Source organism: Peromyscus maniculatus, chromosome 15 (genome assembly GCF_049852395.1).
Source record: "Peromyscus maniculatus bairdii isolate BWxNUB_F1_BW_parent chromosome 15, HU_Pman_BW_mat_3.1, whole genome shotgun sequence".
NCBI classification, from domain to species: domain Eukaryota; kingdom Metazoa; phylum Chordata; class Mammalia; order Rodentia; family Cricetidae; genus Peromyscus; species Peromyscus maniculatus.
Window position 1 is genome coordinate 44,094,432 of NC_134866.1, and position 8,948 is coordinate 44,103,379.

Consider the following 8,948-nt stretch of genomic DNA (forward strand, 5'->3'; position numbering starts at 1 on the left):
AATGCCCTGGTGGATGCCCTGCACTAGACCGTGTGTCATGGGACAGTAAGAACCCTACGCCTGCCCTGGCACATCTCAGCAAATCTGCCCTGGCTCATGTGTGCAGACTGGCTAAGTGGGTAGGAGGCCTGGGATGAGGAAGTGTACATCTTCAGAGTCAGGTGTGAGCCTCCAAAGGCATGCCAACAGACCCCTTCCCGGAAAAGGAATCCAGACCACCCCCAGTGGGAACCTGGCTCCTTTTACAGCTGCCCACACAGGTGGCTTGATCTTGGCCCTGTGTGCACAGCTCTTGCCGTCCTGGTTATCCACTCAGATCTTCTTTTTTAATCTTCTGATAATTGACCTTGGGCTAGACATCCTGAACTTTGCTCCTTCTCTGCAATTCAACTTTGGTTCATTACTCCGACGAGCCTGGCCCCTCCACCTGGCCGTAAGTGTTCGCGGCTCCTGCCCCCATGCCTGGCAAGGAGAGCTTCCTGGCTCCCAAAGACTAAACAAACGCAGGAGAGGGTGTTCGCGTGGGGTAGACCGAGGCCCGAGTGAACCGGAGAGAAGATGCCGACCCAGTCAGTACTCCCTTCCTCTCTCCTGTCCGCTTATCACTGATATCTTGGGTAAATCCCATGCTTTATCTTGCGGGACTCTCCATTTTCTCGTCCATAAAGTGAAACAATGATGCTTTTCAACCTATTCCACAGAGCAGTTTGCCATAAAAGATAAGTAAAAGGTGATTTTAAAGAAAGGTTTACAAAGAGCCCAAGATGCACGTCCTTGGTAACAAGGCCAAAAGAGCCGCGTTCTCACAGCCCTATCTGTGACATCCATATAAAGGGATTTGTTGTTTCATCTTCGCAAGCTTGCAAGGCAGGCGGGCGGGCAGAGAAATGTTCCTTTTCATAGATGGGAAGGGCAAGGCCCTTGAAGGTTAGTTCAGACATCTACTATATTCCAGGGACACTGGACCAGGACAGAGCACACCACCACCACCACCACTACCACCACCACCACCACCACCACCACCACCACCACCACCACCACCACCACCACAATTTCCTGCTACCTTGAATATCCTCTGAGGACACATCAAGATGATTTATATAAAATAACATGATCACATCACGAGAGAGGTTAGCATACAAAAAAACAGTGCAAGCTGTACCCTAAGGATCGCTTTGTAAGAATGTTCCAGAATGTAAAAGAAAGGAATAGGGAAACTGGAGAGCATTTTGTCTTCTCCTCACTTTTAGGCATTTTATACTTGGAGAGGATTTGCATGGGGCCCTGAAGTTTTCCCTGCTTGCTAAAAGTTTGGCTCTTCTCGTTGTGGCCATAACTTTCAGTTCACGCATGACTGTTGCCTGTGTCATGGTGTGGGACTCAGCCAGGCCGAGCAAGGCTTGCAGATGGCAGGAAGAGGGGGAGGCAAGGAGACTTGGAAATCTCCCTGTCCCCAGGGGCAAAACTCGAGAGCGGGAGAAGGACAAACAATTGCAGCTGCAGTTAATTCTGGTTTTGTGAATTCTGGGTTGCGCGTGGTGCCGGGCAGTTGGGACTGCAGAGGTCTGAGAGAAAGGGTCGGGACGCACTAGCGTGGCAACACGTCCCAGGTTTGTCACAAGTCTGTGGGCGGTGGTGATGCATAGTTATGAGTCTGATCCTTCGAAGAAGGAGACTCCCGTTCCAAGAAGAGACGGAGACCCTGGCCATACTGTTGGGAACAGGCATGAAAACAGAGCTACACCCAGCGACAAGACACCGGGCGTGTGAAAGAAGAGAATTGGGAGGGTGTGGATGGAAGGAAGGTGGTCTGTAAGGGTCGGTTGTGGCTGAGCAAGTGTAGAAGAAAAAGGAAGCGTCAGGTCCCAGGCTGGGCACAAAATAACTCATAGTCGTGAGCAGGCTGCGAGGCTGTGAGGATGCGGGACCTTGAATGTTCCAGATGCCCAGCATGGGCACAGCAGCTGGCGCACTGGAGTCTGTGGGCTCCACAGGTCTCCGGAGTCCTGATGTCCCTGCAGCAGCCTCACGGGAGGGCCACAGAGCTGGGATTAGAAAGGGAGTTTGGGGGAACTCCCTGGGTTAAGGTTCTCGGTATCTGGAGTGTTCTCGGAAGCTGATCTTGGGTTAACTTTTGCTTCTTGGTGGTCTTGGAGGTCTTACCAACCCACACAGGCCTTTCCCTGAGCACCTGAAGTCTGTGGCCGAGGTTGTTTGCAATATTACAGACATAGGTTGGATTCAGTATTTGGTACCTTTTAAATAAATGCACTTAGGATGATCACAATCCTAGGTATTGGAACTTGAAGGGTCTAAAAATCAATCAAGTACCTATGTTATTTTAATAGTACACACGGGGCCCAGAACGGTGAAGTGACTTTCTTCAATATCACATATCTGAAAAATGGATCCACTAACCGTGAAAACCAGAGAAGAGATCAGAGCCAGCAGTGCAAACCTGCAAACTGATCAGTGAACATCATTATTTTTTCCAGAGAACAGAGCAACCATTTTAGGGAACTGGTCAGAGGCTTTGGTCAAACATCAAAGAAGACACACCGTAGGATTTCCCTGTAAAGAGTGAAGGGCACGGGCCACCAGTTTGTGACACCCGGGTTGCTCCTTTCCCTGTTCTGGACGGCACTATTGCCCATCAAACTTTGGCTTACACCCTGTGGTGCTTCACCCCGGTTGTCAACGCGACAGAATCCAGAATCACCTAGGGAACGAACCTGTGGACCTGTCTGTGAGGGAGCGTCTAAATTAGCTGGGGTGGGGTGGCCTAGCAGTGAGCAGCACTGTTAGAGACTAGAGAAAATGAACCGAGCACCCGCTTTCCTCTCTGACTGCGTCCTGACTGCGGAGGCAAAGGTGACCCGCCGCCTGGCGCTCCCGCTGGCTGCCGCGACTTCCTCATCATCACGATGACCGGAACCTTCCAACTGTGAGCCAAACGAACGCTCCCTTAAGCCGCTCTCCTCAGAGACTTTGCTGCCACCGTGAGAAAAGCGACCACTGCATCTTCAGAAGGCTCCAAAAGCAGGAGAGACGTGAACGGTTCTTCAGGGAAAGGTCCTGTCCTTAGAACACAGTGCCTGCCGCACGCCAGCTTGCGGCCCGATGCTTGGAAGACCCGGAGAGAGCTGTATGCCGACCAGGAACAATTTAGGTAAGATTCCAACTGGAGACAGGAGACAGCCACCCTCCATCCCCCACCGCCACCTCCCCCACAGCTACCCCCCCACCGCCACCCCCCCACACACACAGCTACACTCCCCCCCACTGCCACCCCCTACCCCAGGGACCATTAGAACATCCTTTCATGTAGCCACAGCAAAGGGGCGTGAGTGTGGACTACCGACTGCAGGAGAGAAGCTACGCATTCCCCTTGTCAATATCCAAGACAATTCAACCATGAAGTAGCTGCCCCCCCTTCCCCCCATTCCTTAGGTAAAGCCCCAAACAGAAACCACAGCTCCTACTTGCAGGCTAAATGCACTCTGGTGATTCACAGTACAACCCTAGGATGAATCTATTTGGCTTTTGGCTGCTGGGGACTAAGCCAAAACACTCCCCGGAGAAGAGATAGGGGAAGCCTAATCATCTTCTCGCACTGTCCCTGGTATTTGAGCAACTAGTAGGGGACACAGAAGGGTGTGGCTTTATCATTCAAATTTCCTTTTTTTTTGCCACTCTTGATAATGAGGGCAGCTTGTGAAATTGGGCCCCATGTGAAACACTTAAACCAACCATCTTTGGACTCTAGTAGCCATCCAAATAGCTTAAACCAAAATCACACGTTGCCAACCAAAATATTTTGAAAATATTTATGTGTGATTCTGACTCTTAAAAAAAAATGTTTATGGAAGTTTGTTCTTAGTCACTCTATCTCCCAAAATATCTCCTGCATATGCCAGCAATTGAGCACACAACCTGTTATCTGTGCCCTCAACTGCTCTGGCTGCTCTGCATCTCTGAAGCCAGCTGTTGAGAGCGTTCATCAAAAGATCACTCGTCATCCAAAGGGGGGCATTTGACATCCACTCTTGGCTTAGGTCTAGTTAATAGACTCAATGCAACCTATATTGCGAGCAGAAGATAAGCTGTGTGTATGCCCTGCACGGTTGCATAATGTCAGTGAGACCAGAGACGAGTCACCAGCACAGCAGGGGGCCACTGCCAGAATTCAGAATGTGGACTACTTCCTTCTTTGCGCTGTGATGACAGGTGAATGACATCTACCAGTCAACCAAGAGGTGGAGACCTTCAAAGGGCCACTTACAAGACACACAGCATCTATAGGGTTATCCTAAATAGACCCTTCATATTTTCATCTAACTGTGGTGTCTGTGGGTTGACATCATAAAAGCTGAAGGAAGTTTTCTGCTAAGCAAATGATTAGTCATGCAAATTTGGGCTTGGAGGTGGAGGAGCCCCCTTTCTACAATGGTCTCCACAGAATGTTAAACGCAACGCTCAGCTTACTCTCTATCACGGTATTTAACCACATCCTGCCTGGCAGACCTCAGACACAGGAAAGTGTGAATGAACCTGAGTGAGCCTGCCTACCCCAAGAACTGTCTAGGAACTTTAGCTACAATAAGTGCCCCCCAGAAACATTTGATCATAATAAATGTGCTTATGTCAACTTGACAGTCTAGAGTCATTGGAGAGTAGGGAACGTCAACTGAGAAAAAAGCCTCCATCAGATTGGCCTGTAGGTAAGCCTATACAACGTTTTCTTAATTAGTGATCGATGAGGGAGGGCCCAGCCCGTTGTAGGTAGGGTTATCTCTGGGCTGGTAGTCCTGGATTCTATTAGAAAGCAGGCTGAGCAAGCTATAGGGAGCAAGCCAGTAAGCAGCACCCCTCCATGAGGTCTGCATCAGCTCCTGCCTCCAAGTCCCTGCCTTGTTTGAGTTCCTGTCCTGGCTTCCTTTAGTGCTAGACTATGGATGTGGAAGCATAAGCCAAATAAACCCTTCCCTCCCCAACTTGTTTTTGGTCATGGTGTTTGACCACAGCAATAGTAACCCAAACTAAGACAGTGAGAGACTGCAATTCCACGCTGTGAACCCCAAAGTTTCAGTTTAAGTTTCCCACGATACAATGATAAAAGTAGGCAACAGGAGGAACCTACAGCTGTTGTTTTAGACATAGTGTCAAACTTCCCTGTGAATGTTTAGGTTTCTGCTCATAGTTTAGTGCTGAGCTTAGCGTTGCTCAGAGGAGCTTCTGTTTGCATGGTGGATGCAGACTCAAAATTGGTTAAAATACTGAGATCAAGGGATTGTGAAGTGCTTGGCTCTGAATGGGAGGTCTGTGTTACCCCACCCCCGCCCCCAAGGCTTAAGAAACATCATACAAGGAGTGGAAGAAAGAAAAGCCAGCTGATAAGAAGAGTGCTCTGCTCTCTTCGGGACATGATGTGGCTGTACCCATGAACCCACAACAGCTGTGGGTGCCTACTAAATCTGGCCCAAATGGGGCCTTTCGACATTTCATGCTGAACAGAGGAGGGGTACTCATAAGGCCACCCTTCCTAAGGCCACCCCTCCTTGGGGAGCTACTGGTAGTTTGTGGTAGCTGAGGGGGAAGGAATTGTTTTCTTCAGTGGTGTAAGCTGAATGCGCTCCAATATACAAACCCCAACCGTACTCCCGCAAGCCGCCCTAATTAAACACAGTGGGTCACACCCGCAGAAAGACGTGAACAGAGGGTTTTAGTGGGAGTTAAAAGAGGATGAAAGGAAAAATAATAGGCATCAAAATGATCAAAATACACGATATACATGTACGAAATTGTCAAGGGATTAAAAGACAAATTTAAAAAATGTTGGCAAGCTCTCCAACAGAATCCCACTTACAACCTACCAATTAAAATAAGACTGGCTTTGCCGAAGCTAATGAAACCACGTAATGCTGTAGTAGCTGTAGAACAAGATGTTAAACTGATGCTTCTACTCAACAAATGACTTTAACAAAATAAAGACTGAGGTAGAGATAAATGTACATGGATATTCATCACAGGGACTAGGTGACAGTGCCATCATTCAAAATGATGACATACACAAACATGTTTACAGTAAACGTCAGACAATGGAAAAGGTTATAAGGCACTATACATGGATTGATCTTAACTGTCAGCTGGACTGGATCTGGAATCACCTGGAAGACAAACTGTGGACATGCCTGTGAAAGTGTTTTCAGAGAGTTTCAGCTGAGGTAGGAAGACTCACCTTGACTGTAGGAAGCATCACTCCACGGTCTGGGAGCCCAGACTGAACAAAAAGGAGAAAACAGGGCTAAGGGATTGCGCGTGGGTTAAGAGCACTTGCTGTTCTTCCAAAGGACCTGAGTTCTGTTCCCAGAGGCATGTGGGGTGGCTCACGGCCCCTTATAACTCCAGCTCTACGGAATCTGACGCCCCTCTGGCACTCATGTACACACACACACACACACACACACACACACACACACACACACTTTAAATGAAAACCTTAGAAGGAGCAGGGGATTGAAAACCAGCTTTCCTCTCTTTGCATCCTGAGCAGGGACCAGATGTGATCAGACACCCACCGTCTTCTTGCCATGCCTTCCTGGCCAGGATGGACTGTGTTCCTGTGAACTATGAGCCCAAATAAACCCTCCCTCCTTTAAGTTCTCTCTTCCAGGTGTCTGGTCATAGCAGTAAGAATGGAACTAATACTAGCACGTGGTTATTCTTGTAGGGAAGATATATCTGTATCTATATAGTCTAAAAGGATAAACGTTTTTACTTTCTTTTTTTAGTTTTTCTAGAAGTGTATAATGACTTGTATAACTTACTTTCTTCAATAGCACATAAGATATGCCTATACAATAATGTCTTTTACCATTTATAAGCCTGTTTTGAATTTGCCTATATGAAATATCCATTACTAAACACTGTTTCAAAAGTATTTTATCATTTCTTCAAAATGTATTATAATCCAAACTTATTCTTCTCACTACATTGTGGTGATATTTTATTTGTACTGAAATGTTATTTTAATTTTATGTTAATAAATAAAGTTGCCCTGGGGTCAGAGCTATTAGAGCCATAGTAAGAGCGTGGTGGTTAGAAGAGCTAGGTAGATTTCTGTGTGTTCAGGGATACAGCCAGTATTGGAGACATACGCCTTTAAGACCTGGAGGGCGGTACTTACAGGCAGTGATGAGGCAGTCATGTGGTTGGGTTTACAACCAATGAGAAGGCAGAACAGAAAGATTATTTAAACAGGGACACAGGAAGTACCTCCCTCTCTCAGGGAAGCTAGGAGCACTGCAGGAGGTAAGATTTTATCTCTGAGCTCTGACCTCTCGGCTTTTCTCTTTTACCTTGGCTCTGTGTTTCTTATTTTAATAATACGATTGGTTACATCTACACTACATGTATTTTTTTCTTATTACTTCTTAGGACTGATAACCTTTTAAAGTACATTTGAATTCTTTCATTCTGAGGTCTGATGTTAGAAAGTGTTTATATTTTAAAATAAAATTATTTGTCAACAAGAAACAAATAGCACATTCTAGTTTTTAAACTATGAGACCAAAGCCACCACTAGACCGAAATTCGCTATGGATAGCTGCCACTCTAAACCCCTTTTATTTGAAAGTCAGGAAGGATCACTGGTGAAACGAACATCAACAATAACAAAAGCCTGGTACCTGGATAACCAATGCCTGTAAGAGTTTGGGTCTAGAAAGTGCCAGGACACAGTGTGGTCAGGTCTCTGAACAAATGTCCTCCAGCTTTCCAGCTCCACCGCATTTGCTGTGTTACAACAGCGCATAAAGAACCAGACAACGAGGGGATTTCACTGAAGGGCTTTTTCAAAACAAGCCTGGAAATAATTCTAAACACTCATGGCTGGTTCCATTGGTCAGAAATCAGCCAATGACCCTGTCTACCAGCAGAGAAGACTAAAAAACATTTAGTGCTGGGACTAGAAGGATAAAAAAAAATCATTTGAAGCAGCTAGAAAGTTGCAGCCATGCTAGTGTTGCTGATAAGTGGCAGACTCAGGCACAGTAACTATACCTAGTAATGGGGGTGGCGGGGGAATGGGGGTGGCCTGCCCAGAATTAGAAAATGAGGATATGAAACTTAAGCTCAAAACAAAAAAAAAAAAAAATAAAAGGAAACTTAATCTAGCTAAAACCAACCCAAATAGATGTGAAATATACCTAAATCTTAGTCATTTGAACAGTGGCTAGGAGATAATTAAATAAAGGGCTTAGTGGTTAAGGCCGCCTGCTACTCTTCGGAGGACCCGAGTTCAGACCTTAGCACCTATATCAGGTGTCTCATATCCACCTATAATTCCAGCTCTGGGGGATCTGACAGCCTCTTCTGACCTTCGAGGGTGTCTGCACACATAAATAAAAAGAAATCTTAAAAAGGAAAAGGAGGAGGAGGAGGAAAAGAAGGGAGGGAGGGAGGAAGGGAGGAAGGAAGGAAGGAAGGAGTGAGAAGGAGGAAGAAGTGGGAGGCAACATCGATGAAAATGACAAGCACAACATTCTTTTTGTTGTTGTTGTTTTCGTTTTTGTTTTTGTTTTTTCGAGACAGGGTTTCTCTGTGTAGCTTTGTGCCTTTCCTGGATCTCGCTCTGTAGACCAGGCTGGCCTCGAACTCACAGATATCCACCTGGCTTTGCCTCCCAAGTGCTGGGATTAAAGGTGTGTGCCACCACCGCCCGGCAAGCACAGCATTCTTAAGGGTGCTCTATAGTCCACAACTTGATTTTTTTTCCCCAAGTATCCAATTCATTATCTCCTTGCTTGAATGAAATCACTCCACTATCCATTGCAACAAGTATAGGTTGGCTAAATGCAGATGGACAGAGGTCTGACAGCATCCAGGCTGAATTGGGGCAGCTTTGATCCTATCTTCAGAAACTTGATGTGCTGGGCAGTGGTGGCACA